This window comes from Dendropsophus ebraccatus, chromosome 12 (genome assembly GCF_027789765.1).
Source record: "Dendropsophus ebraccatus isolate aDenEbr1 chromosome 12, aDenEbr1.pat, whole genome shotgun sequence".
In the NCBI taxonomy this organism is placed as follows: domain Eukaryota; kingdom Metazoa; phylum Chordata; class Amphibia; order Anura; family Hylidae; genus Dendropsophus; species Dendropsophus ebraccatus.
Genome location: NC_091465.1, coordinates 76,681,833 through 76,697,120, shown reverse-complemented (window position 1 = coordinate 76,697,120; position 15,288 = coordinate 76,681,833). Strand labels below are relative to the sequence as shown.

The following is a 15,288-nucleotide window of genomic DNA, read 5'->3' as shown; positions in this document are numbered from 1 at the left end:
TGTAATAACCTATTGGGGTAACCCCTCTCTGCAAATTGTCTTTGTCATAATGTCCAACTGTTCTCATAGATCGTCTGGTCTGTCCATTCGGCGAGCTCTCAGCATCTGACTCCTTCATAACAATTTTATTTGTGCAGGATGACAGCTTTTGTACTGTAAAATGTTGTTACAGTCCGTTTTTTTAAAGTACATGTTTGTAGAGAGTCTATCATTGTCCTTGGTCTTAGTTACATCTAGGTATTGTATCTGGTTTAAGTCATAATGAATTTTATAGTTGTGTCAATGGTGTTGAGGTAGTCAACAAAGTCATTTAATGTAGTGATGTCACCAGTCCAGATCATAAAAATATCGTCGATGTAGCGCCACCATGCCCGCACCTTCTGAAAATGGTGGGCTACATAGATCTAATGTTCTTCTAGCTATGCTACAACGATATTAGCAAATGTGGGTGCCACGTTGGCTGATAATGTCTAATGTCACTAAAATATCTGTTGTTGGAATAATGAAGTCTTTTATCTTCCTGAGGAACTGTGTAGTATCTCTAATATACAATTTGGCATTAGTTGCCAATGGTCTAAGGACTTTATTCAAAAAAATGGATGCATGGCTAAGAATGGAATCACGTCCAGAAACTATTGGTCTCCCAGGAGGATTAGTCAGATCCTTATGAATTTTTGGTAGAAAGTACGAATATGTAAGTTAACCTTCAGCTGGCCAGAGCATACATCACCTTCTTCTCGCTCTGGCTTGCTTTGGGGGTTCTCGGCAGGACGTCCCGCTCAGCCAATCAGTGGCATGGATATCTAAATGTCTTTGCTGACAGTTTTCATTGAATTTTAAAAAATGAATGATTTAACAAGCTTATATGTCACTATCACAATGAGAAAATTATGAAATTATGACATATAAAGATGGCAACACAAACAAACTATTTTATTATGATTTTTGAAATAACAAAATCGTTATATTATGAAATTTTGAAAAACAGACATTTGCCAGTTTAGTTTATAGGAAAAAAAACTATTACTGAGATAATATATCTCTTAAAAAGGTAAAGAAAATACAGACTTTGATAACAATGTTATGTTACTAACTATAGGCCAAAAATCATTTTCTGTTTCAGATACAAGATGTTGAAGAAGATGTAAATTAGCTCCAAGAAAGACTAATGAAATCTTGACTTTTGCTGGGTCTAGGAACAGGTGCTTTATTTTTCAGGTACAAATGATCTTCGTGATGACCAATCAGTCGTACAGTTATCATCTGCCAACTCAGAAACTTCTCTAATTATTTTTTTTTTAAATTCTTGATTAGTCAGTTTATACACTGCACATAGAAATTATTCTTTGCGAGCCTTCGAATACCCCACTTTGAAACTTTCCAAACGTTTTTTCTTTGTGGTTGAGTGCGGGCAGTTGAGTTGCCCCAGCTGTAGCCATTTTCTTAGCCTTTCTGAGAGATCATTGTGCCTGCAAGCATTGTAGTCATAGTCTTTTTCTGTAAAAGTAAGGATATCCTGCACATGGCATGAGACAGAATTTCAATGTTCCGGCAGTTGATTTGGATCTTGCCTGCAAGTATTTGATGACCACCAAGTATGGTTTTTAACTGGGCCGATCCAATGTACCAAGTCCTGACAATTTTTCTTTTTGCTTGCAGTGAGTAATTTTTGTCCAATGGACTTCACCATGTGCCAAACATCAAATTCATGATTATTCCTACAATAATAGGTCATCTATGTTGAAAGTAAGGATTTTTTTAGTTTTTTTACATCCATAAGCGTATAAAGGGAGTACTTGGCATTATATCCAGGGGAGTCGCATTCTCCATCCCCTGCAGTACACAATGCGGTGCTTCCCAAAGCTGCAAAATGATCTTCCTGATTTTGCTTCAGAGCATCTTCGATGGTTGGGAACACGTAATTGCGCTCGTAGCAATAAGAAGTGGTTTCAGCAATCCTAAAAATGTTAATAATAAAAAAAAAAAAAGAACTGCTTTACTTTGAAAAAAGTTCTGCCACTAAGTAGAACTGCGCTAGCCAACTTATTCCCAACTGATTTGCGATTGATCTTTGGCTTGCTTTTCCATACCCTTTAAAATGTTTTGCTATACATTCCAAATAGACTGAAACGGATGAGTCAGATTTTTTCTTCAATATTCTGATTATGCGACCAGGAAAGCCAACTTTTAATTTGCACAGTATTTTTAATAATAAGGAATCTATAAACTGTAAACTATAAATTTACGTTGATTGACAGGATGTACGAAAACTGGTGCGGTCTTATCATAATTAGTTACAGACAATTTCGCCTCATTTTTTAACTCTTCGTAGAAAGATTCCTCTGATTCTCTGAGCTCATTTCCCCACAAGGCACATTGAAGCTGAAATCTAATTCTTGTAGGGGACTGCTAGCACTTGTAAAACTGGTTTCAAACTCTCTTGCCCCTTACATGGGGTCAACACTATAGGAGAGATAACAAGACTAGGCACAGTAGGAATGTCCTGCTCTTCTGGTAGAGCTTGATCCTTTTTACTCATTGTTCCATAGCTAAGGGAAAAAATTGGGCAGGGACATCGACCCAGACCAGGCAGATAAAAGAGGACTTCCTCATAAGAAGAACGCGCAACCAGCCAGCCCGGTACGGGTCGATGTCCCAGCTTGATGATTTGCACACACTCTGATGACTGGATCGCCAGTAGTGGTCTTCAGAGAACTGCATCACACTTTATCCATGCGCTTTGTAGAGTTATGTCTATGATATTGCACAACCACATCAGGTGAGTGGGATCATTCACTACTCTGCATGAGCACGTCCATTTATCTGACATACCACACCAAGGAAGCGCCTGTCAATTTTCTATTTTCACAATAAACAGTGGCAGCTGACAGTTTTCAGGTGTCTCAGATGTGGGCTGGCCTGTATAAATTTGAGAACAAGTCGGACATTTCTCCCCTACTTGAATGGTTGATGAACCATGGTCTTCTCTTTTTCTTTTCAGAGGTGGTAATCTCAGATTATCTGCTAAATATTTAGTGCCGGCAGTACGTACAGGAAAAATAGATGGAACCGCAATTGGATTTAATCTCCTCCTGCCCGTTTTAGGGTTGTACACATAGTATTTGGGCTCAAAATGCAACGAACAAACACGATACTTTTGTGTTTTTGAACTAAAAATATCCTCAGCGAATTCCTCCAGATTGAGCATATTTGGATCAACAGCTTGTAGCCATTTTATAATTCTGTCTTTTTCTGTGGGGAAGGCATGTAAGATGACATTGTCTGCTCCAAGACGACTGGTGGGTGTACATCCCTTCACAATACAAGCAGGCATTTTTCACCTAAAATATGAATTGAGATAATAAAAAAATAATTAGTGTTTCATATCTAAGAATTGAAATCACAAAGGTTTTTAGGTAGAACTTTTAGAAGAATCAAAAAGGATAAAAATTTAAAATACATCTGTTACTCTACAATAAGTTTCAGACAGCATAGAGGCCTGCACTACAGAGGCCTTGTACTACATGGGGCTTGTACTATGCATATTACTCTATGGGCTAGCACAGAGGCCTGCTTATACCTACACAGGGCTTGAACTGTGCTTTAGACTTTATGGACTAGTACAGAGGCCTGCTTATCCTACATAGGGCCTGTACGGTGCTTCAAACTCTATGGACTAGCACAGAAGCCTGCTTATACTACACAGGGCTTGTACCATGTTTCAGCACAAAAGCCAACCTCTACTACACTAGGATTGTAGAAAACCGAAAAAAATTGCACAATTATTTAGAAGTATAACAAAGTCCTTTATTTACATATGCATAATTTACAAAAATTGATAAAAACTAGGGAATTTCATGGGAAATGACACAAATAACACAAGGCCAGAGGGGGAGAAAGATCTCAGTGTGGTAAATCAATATAAAATTAGAAATTATAAGTGCTGTGTTATTGTGTTATTTGTGTCAGTTCCCATGAAATTCCCTAGTTTTTATCAATTTTTGTAAATTATAAAGGACTTTGTTATACTTCTAAATAATTGTGCAATTTTTTTCGGTTTTCTATGGTTTTGTTGCAGGACTTTAGGCAGGACTTTATTTTGGGTTGTTCACTAGGATTGTAGTGTGTTTAAGGGTGCCTTCACACGTACCGCATCGCTGCGTATTTATCGCTGCGTTTTTGGTGCGAATTTACATGCGAGTTTTGATTTTCACATTAAACATAGCAGCAAACACGCAGCGATACGGTACGTGTGAAGCTACCCTTAGGCTGTGTTCACACTACGTATATTTCAGTCAGTATTGCAACCAAAACCAGGAGTGGATTAAAAACACAGAAAGGATCTGTTCACACAATGTTGTAATTGAGTGGATGGCCGCCATTTAATGGCAAATATGTGCTGTTATTTTAGAACAATGGCTGTTATATTGAAATAATGGCCGTTATTTACCGTTATATGGCGGCCATCCACTCAATTTCAACATTGTGTGAACAGATCCTTTCTGTGTTTTGAATCCACTCCTGGTTTTGGTTGCAATACTGGCTGAAATATATGTAGTGTCAACCCAGCCTTATACTGTATGGGACAAAAGAAGCCCTTCTCAGCCAGGTATGGTGAACCTTTGTCCCTGCAGCTGTTACAAAACAAAATTCACATCATGTAGAGACAGCAAATCAAAACTTTAGATTTGACTGTCCGGGAATGATGGGAACTGTAGTTTTGTAAAAGCTGGATGACCAAAGGTTCCCCTATCCCTTGGATAAACAAAAGAGATTAGTGTGAGTAAACCATGCCAGAGCTCTGCTTAGTAAAATGGAAGCAAACCAAGTGCAGTAAAGCTGCCGGCATGGTGGGATTGGGGTGATTTATATATATATAGGGGCACCCTTAAAGGAGGAGGGGGAGGGAGAGCAGCTGACTTGGTCGGATGTCAGTGTGTGGAGAAAGCAGTGGAGCATATCGAGAAGATCCTGAAGAGGGCACATATGCTAAAAGATGGGTGTCTGGATTTAGAACAGAGCGAACAGGAGTTCCAGAGAAGAGAGGGCCCATAGATAAGGGAGAACAAGGTACAGAGACCAGTTTAAGAAAGTATGTGAGAGTTTAGGAAGAGGATAAATTGTTAGATAAAGCTCAACCTTATTGAAGATTGTGTGCTGAGGAAAATAATGATCCAACAGCTCGTAAATGTATAATGAATGGTGAAGATATTCTGGTGAGTGTTGTATTGTTGGAATCACTTGTGACAAAGAAGATGCAAAATGAGACAAGCTGCAAAAAAAATCAAAATAATGTATATAAAGTTAGTGTTAAATGGTTCTACAACAGTTAGTATAGTTTGTAGATACTTAGTGGATGCAATCCAGAAAGGTGATACATGTCAAATTCATGTTCTAACAATCCATCTGTAGAATACATTCAATGTATCACACTATGCAGAGTTCCTCTTTTGATAGCTAAAGGAGAAGTTTCCATCTAGTATAATACATGTTTCTAATTTACTGTATTGTATTAATGTACGGATGAAAATAAAATATCAGGAATGTTAACATGTTTAAAAAGTTCTTACCCGACATCATTGAGGAAGGGCATGAGTAATGGATTGGTTGTCCAAGTAACCAAAGCCGAAGGTACATGTTATAACCCAGTCCTGAGTATGCTGTAAGGCTTGATATCATTTGTTTTTTAGGGTACAAACACACACCGTATGCGCAGCAGATTTGAGGTTGCAGATTTGATGCTGTGTTCGGTTAATTAGATCTAATCTGCTGCATATCGCAGCAGTAAATAAGCTGCGTATACGGTGTGTGTGTTTGTACCCTTAGGGTAAATTCACACGGACGTATCCGCAGCGGATTTCATGCTGCGAGTTCACAGCAAAATCCGCTGCGGATATCTCCCCTGTCACTTCTTATGTGATTACATACCCACAGCGGGATTGTCATCCCGCTGCCAAGTATGTAAATCCCGGCCCCATTAACCCCCGCCGTCCGGGATGATACATTACTTGCACCATGATCTGGCCTCTGAGGCTCCCGGGGGTCCCGCACAGCCAATCAGTGCACGGGCCCGTCATTGATTGGCTGCACGGGACCTCCGGGAGCCTCAGATGCGTTTAGATCGTGGTGCAGGTAATGTTTCATCCCGGGCGGCGGGGGTTAGTGGGGCTGGGATGACAATGTAATCACATTGGAAGTGACAGGGGAGGTATCCGCAGCGGATACGTCCGTGTGAATTTACCCTTAGGCCTAGTTTACATATATTAGTTGCATCCGTTTCCATTCTTTTTCAAAGATATTGACCACAACTGATGCCAAAAAGGCATCAGTTGTTATCAGGTTTTCTATCCTTTTTTTCAGAAAAAACTGTTGCTGTCAGTTGCTATGAAATAATATCAGTTTCCATACGTTTATTTCATCAGTTTTTTTCCCTTTGGCATTACAGGGGGTGATCTATATAGGGGGGCAACAGCACAGGGAGCCCTCTACCTTGAGCAGCAGGACATGAGGACATCTCCCAGTACAAGGATGGGGAACCTTGGCTCTCCAGCTGTTGCAAAACTACAACTCCCATCATGCCTGGATATCCCAGACATAATAAGAGTTGTAGTTTTGCAGCAGGTGGAGAGCCAAGGTTCCCTAACCCTGTCCTAAAGGGTGCTGCACTGTATAGAGGAGCTGGGCCAGGGTGACAAGGGTTAATGGGGGGGGGGGCACAGATAGGGACTTCTCTATGGAGCGCCGGAGGATGCATAATAGATGCGTCTGTGCACGGCATGCCTCTGGCGCTCCATTCGCTTTAGTGGATGCGGTACCGGATAGCTGAGCTGGCCGTACGTCAGAACGCTGCATGTAGCGTTCCGACGTGCGGTCTGTCCTTCGGTCCGGCGGCATCAGCTGTGGAACGGATCATCTGAACTGTCCCATGGAAAACAATGGGATCAGTTCAGAAATACTTCTCTCCTGCACCGGAGGGAAACGCAGACGGATCAACGCAAGTATGTAAACTAGGCCTTAGAATCCTTGTTCAATGTTCTGATGTAATACCTAACCTAATAATGTTATTCTCAGAGCACCAAGCTCCCTGCTGCAGCCTGTATAACAGCTCTGGCTGGGAGTAGAGCTGACATAAAGTAGGAAGTTGAATACTTCTGTATTGTAAAATCTGTTAATGTTATTTTTTTTTTAAAAAAAGGAAAACAGGTTATGGAGAAGTGTTTCCTTTTAAAAGCCTATTATCTAAAAGATTCTGGTATTTAAACTTGTCTATTGGCATAGTTACTGTTATTGTTGTATTATAAGTAAGGAACTTAATGTGAGTTACTGTTAAAATTGTAAAATAATTCATATAATTGAATTTTTTTAACTTGTATATCTTAATGTAGATATATAATAAATAAGGGTTTTCCCCACTTCACTGTCTTCTTTGTGTTTGCTAGACAAGGATGGGTTGTAGCAGGATGGGAGAATTTTTATTTTTGTGTTTTTTTGAAGTTGACACCTGAGTTAAGGCCCTATTACCCGAAGCGATTATTTGGCGGACATATTTGGCTGATTAACGGCCATTACGACCGATAATTGCTTTGTGTAATAAAAGGCAACGATCAGCCGACATGCACAATGGGATAAGTATGGCAACAATCTGCTGCCATCGCTCCGTGTAATAGGAGTGGTGGTAGCAGACCGCCGCTATCTCTTATGGGCTCCAGGACAAGAGCCAAACAATACACCACCCCAGGCACTTACCCACTCGCTATCAGTATGTGTAATAATGCCGGCAGCGAGTGGGGAACGAGCAGTAAAGGAACGCTCACTTGCCCCCGGAGGTCGTCCCGTGTAATACTTCACTTTGTGAAGTTGGTAAATTTAGTTGGTAATTTATTTGTTTGGTTTGTGGGTTGGGTTCTTTATTAGATAAGTTAAAAATATCAAAAGCATTTGTTTGTGCAAAGGAAGGGGTCATGAGAGCTATTTCCCTGATGTTATGTTATTATGAGTGAGGGTACAAACACACAGCAGATACGCAGCAGATTTGGTGGTGCAGATTTTATGCTGTGTTAAAGGACAACTCCGGGGAAAAAATTTTTTGGCTTATTTAACACACATTACAAAGTTATATAACTTTGTAATGTGGTTAAATACCCGGTCTGGCCCCCTTCCCCCACTTTCCGACCCCCGACCCCCCACCCCCCACCCCGGAAGTTAAAGAACGTATACATTACCTATTACGGTCGTCACGGTCCTCTTCTCTGGTGTCGGGTGATGTCAGAGCCGGGGGGCGGTCCGGGTCTTCTTCCTCCTCGGCGTCTTCATTGAGAGTGAATGGGAGAGAAAAGGCTGCTGGTGCACATGCGCACCAGCAGCCTTTTCATTGGCTGGAGCACATCACATGGCTTCCAGCTTGCTCAGCCCTGATTGGCTGAGCTTGCTGGAAGCCATGTGATGCGCTCCAGCCAATGAAAAGGCTGCCGGTGCGCAAGCGCACTGGCAGCCTTTTCTCTCACATGGACCCGGAAGCAAGAGACATCGCTGGACGGCGGAGGCAGGTGACGGTGAGGCGGACGGCGGGCGAATGGAGTGGCGATCGTCACCGGAGGGATGGTGAGTATGGTGTCTGTGTGTGTCTGTGTTTTTTTTGGGGGGGGGGGTCCCGCCGGAGTTGTCCTTTAAGTTATTTAGATCTAATCTGCTGCGTATCGCAGCAGTAAATACGCAGCGTATATGCCGTGTATCGCAGCAGTAAATACGCAGCGTATATGCCGTTTGTGTTTGTACCCTTAAAACAATTTCAGTTACTAGACTTATTTAAAGTGTCACTGTCGTTATAACTTTCAAAATCTAAAACAGTAGATGTGATATAAAGCAAGTTTGCAGTATACATTCATTATTTGTTGTTGTTGTTATTATCATGCTGTAGAACAAAGCTGAACTTACCAGAAATCCAGGCCCAGTCTCCTGAAGGCAGATTCTCTGACTTGTGCTGGTTGTAAAAAAATATTCTAAACACAGGAATTGCGGCCAGTACTGAGAGTCACGGCTCAATGTGTCCATCAATCACATGACTGCCTTCTCTGTGTGAGCGCTCAGATGGCCTGGGAAACTCAGGACGTCCTGTTATGTGACACTTAAAAAAAAAAAAACAATCAGAAAGCTGTGATAACTAAACAAAAAAATTCTACTCCTACATCGACTGCTCATTAAGATTTTTAAAGTTATAACGACAGGTACACTTTAAGGAGACAAAAAACCATGGTGTCTGTGTCCTTATATTGAGTTATTATAATACCCCAGTGGAAGACAAGGTTCAACCTATGCAGATTTTGTTTGGCCAGGACCCCTGGACAGATCTTGGATTGAAAGCAGCTATCCGAAGGTACAAGTGGTTTGTGGGGGGAGGGTGTCAGATTGTGGGTACAGAGTCGCTTTAAATGCTAATAATTGTAGAGGTAGTGGTAGTACATTTTTGTATAGGAGTCAGTATCTCTGGGAAACATGGTGCTTACAGCAAAGTACATCAGTGGTTATTCTATATGGTACATGTTTTAAAACTGAAGAACACGAAATGATAAATAGTTAATTTGTTATACTTTTGGTTAGATTTATGATAAAATGGTTCAACCAGTCAGGAACTACAATTTCCCAAATGCATATTTTGTAGGTAGTACAAATATATATGTATTTAGCTAGGTAGAGCTGTAAGCTGTAGCATTCTGTGTAACTTATACATAGGGAACTAGAGGTAGTCTGTGCATCAGGTACTCTCGGCCAGAGATGGCAGCAGAGAGCACTGTGTCTGGCTTAAAATAAAACATTTCCTGCAGGACATACAGCAGCTAATAAGTATGGGAAGACATGAGATTTTTTTTTAAATAGAAGTAAATTACAAATCTATATAACTTTCTGACACCAGTTGATCTATAAGAAAAAGATTAAGCTGGACAACCCCGTTTTAAGATATTTGTGTGTATGAAAAGAGGAATTTGGTTGATGGTTCCTGAAGAGGAAGTACACAGTGTCACACTGCCCGGACTATAGAAAGAGGAACTAGGATAAGGGAAATATATGTGTATGTGTCTAAACTGAATATAGCTGTAATTAGTTTTGAGAACTGGTTGTATATATATATATATATATATATATACACACACACACCATGTATGCAGGATAGAGATATATACACCATGTATGCAGGATAGAGATTATCATAAGACTTCACTTGTAAGAGAAAAGCCACATAATGGAGTCTGTACATACATCCCATAAGGAAGAAATTATACATCCCAGAACTGTAGGGGTAACTACTGCACTCGGCTGATATCTAGGGAAAGCTGGCTGTCCACTAATTACATAGTAAACAACAAGGGAAAGATGGCTGACCAATAAATACATACTACACAACTATACTATACAAAATCCTGTTCAATACACTTACATTGCTTGGAAAAGAAATCCTGGCACCCGATGATGTTCTGCTCCTGAGCACAGGCAGTCGGTAAGAGATCTCCTTCTTCTATGGAGAAGTGCAGGCCGGCTGTTCTGATGATCTTCTGAGGTAAAGTATGACCCAGACCAGGGCTTCCTGAGGATGCAGCTTCTCTATCTTCCTCTCTGTGAATACACAGGATGTCATTCAAATAACTTCCTTGCTCTGGTGCACACGCAGGCTCAGGACTTCCTGTGTCTCAACTCTTTTTTTTTTGTATTGCAGCAAGAGATTACAGCCAGAATTACAGAAAATAATGGAAACAGCGCCCCCTGGTGTTGGAAAGTATAGACATTATGGCCTTAATTGTTAATATAAGTATATTATAATATTGTCACTAAGCCCATGATCTGTTGATGTAAAAAAAAAAAAAAAAAATTATAACGACAGCTGCGTCCGCTTTATGATACCAGGTCGTGTGTTTATAAAGATCCATAAGAAAAGTCCTATCTGCACCATCAGTGCTATTTATGAAAAAAATTGTTTAGTTTGTATGGTTTAGTGAGTCTAAGTTAAAATCTGGGATGTTAAGTTGGCTCTCCCAAGATTTAAAAACTTCCCGTGAGGTCTTCCCAGGTCTTTAGTAGCCCATAAAGGTCAGATAGAGATAATGGTGTAGTACTCACTTTAAATAGTCAATCAAATTTGTCAACTAGATCATTATTGACCGGTGGAGATACTCGTTTCTTACAGACACTTTTTTGTGTCTAATTTGTTGGTATTGGAGAATTTGAGAAGAGGAAAAAGTAAATTACATTTGAATCTCCTTCCATCCCAAATAGATACTTTCCGTTTTGGTGGAGATATCTCCTAAAACACATCCCTTTCTTTGTACAAAGAGTAAATCTTTTGTTAGTATAGCCCATCTTGATAGAGGGAAATATTTTGAAAGAAAGTAAGGTAATTTATGCAGCTTATAAAATAAGATAATCCTTTAATAGTCCCACCATGGGGAAATTCAGTGTTACAGCAGCATAGGTATTACACATACTAAAAGGTGAAGTAAAGGCATTACGATTAAGGTAGACAAAGAGAAGAAAAGGTAAAAAAGATACAATAAAAAACAGACTATTTTAGTTCTTTTTGTGGACCCTCTGCAAGGGTCGGTGTTGGTTGTACAGCCTAACTGCTGCAGGAAGGAAGGACTTCCGATATCGCTCCTTCTCGCACTTTGGGTGAATTAATCGGTCACTGATAGTACTGCCCAGTGCTATCACGGTCTTGTGCATAGGATGGGAGTCATTCTCCAGTATGGAGCTGACCACTGACAAAATCCTTCGCTCCCCACCACCTGCACTGGTTCCAGGGGGCTTCCACGGACAGAGCTGGCCCTACTGATCAGCTTGTCCAGTTTGTTCCTATCGCTGGTTGATATGCCGCTCCCCCAGCAGGCCACTATGAAGAAGATGGCTGATGCCACTACAGAGATAAAAAAGGCCCTCAGCCTCCTGAGCAAGTATGAATGTATTTCTGTGTGGCTATAGTGTCTCTCAATAGGTAGCTACTTTGTCCGCCATCATTTAAGGTGGTCTTGAGGCAAGTATGCAGGGACAGTGGAAGTGGGATAGTGTCAGGGCTCCACTTGTCTGTGTGTTACCTTTGTGTACCCTGACCTTTCCTGACAACCAGGTTAAAAGCAAAATAGTCAATTAAAGACCACCCATGTGTTTTGGTAGGCATAGTTTGTCAATTGATATTTGTGCCCTTTTGCTCTTCTGAAGGAAACCTGAATATGCTTTTTGAATTTTCGTAATATCTACATGTTGTAAAAGTAAGGGGATAGTTTGTTAGGGATATAGTAATTTGGGGATATTGACCATTTTAATGAGATGGGCTCTTCCTATGATGGATAACGGAAGTTCACTCCACCTCACTTACAGTTCTTTAATAATCTTCAAGAAAAGGGGTTAATAATTGAGAAAGTATAAGGAAGTTGGTGTTGACCCAAAGTTTGCCCAAATAAGTCATAAATTCATTGGCTACCATCACTTTCCAATCCTTTTTATGTTTGTGTCGAGTTCGGATGAGAAATAATTATTGGCTCTTATCCACATTTATTCTATAACCCGAGAATTTTCCAAACAGAGTAAGAGGGTATCCAAGATACTGTCAAACTGGTCTTCGGGGGAATTCAGGAAAAGTAACATATCATCAGCTAAACTAATTTGATTTCTATGAAAAGTTTTTCAAAAAATAGTCAGCTCACTATGTGAATATGTCCCACTGTGATGCGGTAACCCCCTGTAGTGGAGCAGGTGAAAAGAGCAGGGGCCGTTCACCTGGATGAGAAGTTCAAAAGGGAATCACAGCACCAACGAGTGAATAATTAAAAAATATCAAAAAGCATATTAAAAATCAGAAAGGTTAAAAACAACACGCCGCCACATTTCAGGGTCAAGTCCCATATTTCTGTTCGCCCTTTCAGAATACCATTATATATATTAGATGTCAGTAAGTGTGGCGCAAGAAGTTCTAGGGCAAGTTTCGCTATTGAGGTTTTTATTAAATTCCCCGGCATGACTGTGACATCATGGCGGGTCCTGTAAGCACAGGGCTCATACAGTATAGGATAGTTTGCTGATATCGTCTATGTACAGGAATTTCTTGGTTGTTCGGTTAAGGATGGAGAAGGGCAGAGACAAGATGGCTGAGAGGATAACCACCCTCATCCTAGAGATACTCTTCCTGTTTACTGGAGAGGATTACACAGTAGTGAAGAAGTCCTCTTGTGGGCGCTGTGGGGCCCCTGTGTGTGAAGGATGGGGAAGACTCCTGGACCCAAACCGGGGGGCTCTGATACATGAGGAAATGGATGAAGAGAAGATACTAGACATTGCCACAAGATGGTGAAGGTGCTGACTGAATAGGTGAGACTTGGGCTGCTGGGACATTATACAGTGGGGGTGGGGGTATTACTGTGTAATTATTGTGTGTGTTAGATTCCTATAAGGTGTCAGGACGTGGCGGTTTATTTCTCCGTAGAGGAGTGGGAGTATGTAGAAGGACACAAGGATCAGTACAAGGATGTGATGATGGAGGATCAGCAGCCCCTCCCATCAGCAGTCAGATTCAGTAAAAGAACAGCACCAGAGAGAAAGCCCCATCCTCTTCTTCCACAGGATCAGCATTAGCTTATAAATCAGGATGATGGGAACAGTATTAATGCTAGAAATGTAGTAGTGAAGGAAGAGACAGATGTGAGCAGTGATGAACAGTATAATAAGGACATGACTACAGGCCAGATGACTGTACCCGAAGCTCATGGGAATATCTGACTTTTTTTTTTAAGACTTAACGTAGACCTAATCAGTGGTGACATCTAACATAGGCCAGTGGATCCAAACTTATTTGAATGTTTGCAGGCATTTGCGACTATCATAAAGAATTTGGTACAGAGGACCATACTTGTTAACCAATTGTATTTTATGCAGGTACATTGTTGCTTTTCCACTCCATTGCTACCACTTTCTTGGTACAAAATAATAGAAATCTAATACACTGTCGGTAATAATACCTACCAGTCACACTGAGAGAATACATATAAACAGGAAGTCAAAGTGATCCGTCAAGAACTGTATAACAGATCGCCAAAAGGGCTGTATTCATTGGGAAGTCCCACACAGTATGCAGGAACGTCCCAATAGCTCAGAGGGAACCAATTCTCTAAACCAATTCTGGACAAATTGACTCCCCTCACCTCCCTCCACCCCCTCCGACAGACCCACAATTCTAATATTGCATCTACGTGACCTATCCTCTAAGTCATCAATCTTCTTTTTCATCCAAATAATATCCTTCTCATTTTCCAGAGCTAATCTCTGAGTCTCATGATTACAAGATTCCATCATGGGGAGAGCAACCTCTGTAGATCTAATCCTATCTCGCATTTTGTTCATATCATCTCGCAAGAGCATAATATCAGATCTAATAGAGTCCACAGTCCCGTTAGCCTTGTTAGAATTCTGTACTTCCCCAAGGATAATATCCACTACTCAGAGTATTAGTTCTCATGGAGTTAACAAATTTTACATTGGTGGTATTGACTTGTGACACAAGCCAGTGGGCACCACTATGATGAATCTGTATAATATTGTCATTCTTTGGCACTTTATTACTGCAAAATTTACAGTAGACAAAGTGTCAACAAGACCTGCTACATGAGGAAATGTTTGTGAAATGAGGTGCTGAGAAATATTTATGACACTATTATCTAACCATTCGTTCGTTTCTAAATCATGTTTGTCTTTAAAAGTAAGCCTTTGGCCATGAAGCTTCACCCAGGTGTAATCCGCCACTTTTGTATTTCTCGTCAACATTGGGCTGGATTTCTCCACCAGACATCCTTCGTCATCTGTCTCCCACACGTCTTCTCTAAGACTATCTGCCTTTGTTCCGACCCTTTGCGAAGCTGCATGTTTGGGTCTTCCATACATTCTTTTTGGTAGTGGCTAAAATGAACGACTTTCATGTGTTATCTTTTTTGGCGAGCTAAGAGGTAAGGCCTCTTCTTTGGGTACAAGAGTAACTACTTCAGAAACTAATTTCTCCAGGCTACTCTTGACTGTTAGTTAGTTGTTAGTTTCATCCACAATTAAGTAACATGCATCAACTATTTTTTTTACAAGTTGGTTACAATTTGTTATAATTTTTGTTCTTAATCTTCGCCTTCGAGGTGGAAGGTCCTGAAGGTCATCGGCTTTGTTGGGTATCAGTTGGTATGGCACATTTATTTGTCCTTGATTTTTTTCTTCTTAAGTCTATCCCAACCCCACCCATCAATGTAACGGAATATGCTGCACATGTAC

General features: G+C 40.7%; 1 long non-coding RNA gene across 1 annotated transcript; it reads right to left on the bottom strand.

Annotated features, from left to right (window-relative positions):
* Window positions 1–996: 996 nt before the first annotated feature.
* Window positions 997–10,637, bottom strand: LOC138769168 (uncharacterized). The gene is made up of 3 exons (XR_011359219.1): window positions 10,433–10,637; window positions 8,935–9,124; window positions 997–3,341 (listed from the first exon to the last, which is right to left on the bottom strand). It is a non-coding gene; the product is annotated as an uncharacterized lncRNA (long non-coding RNA).
* Between the last annotated feature and the right edge of the window lie 4,651 nt (window positions 10,638–15,288).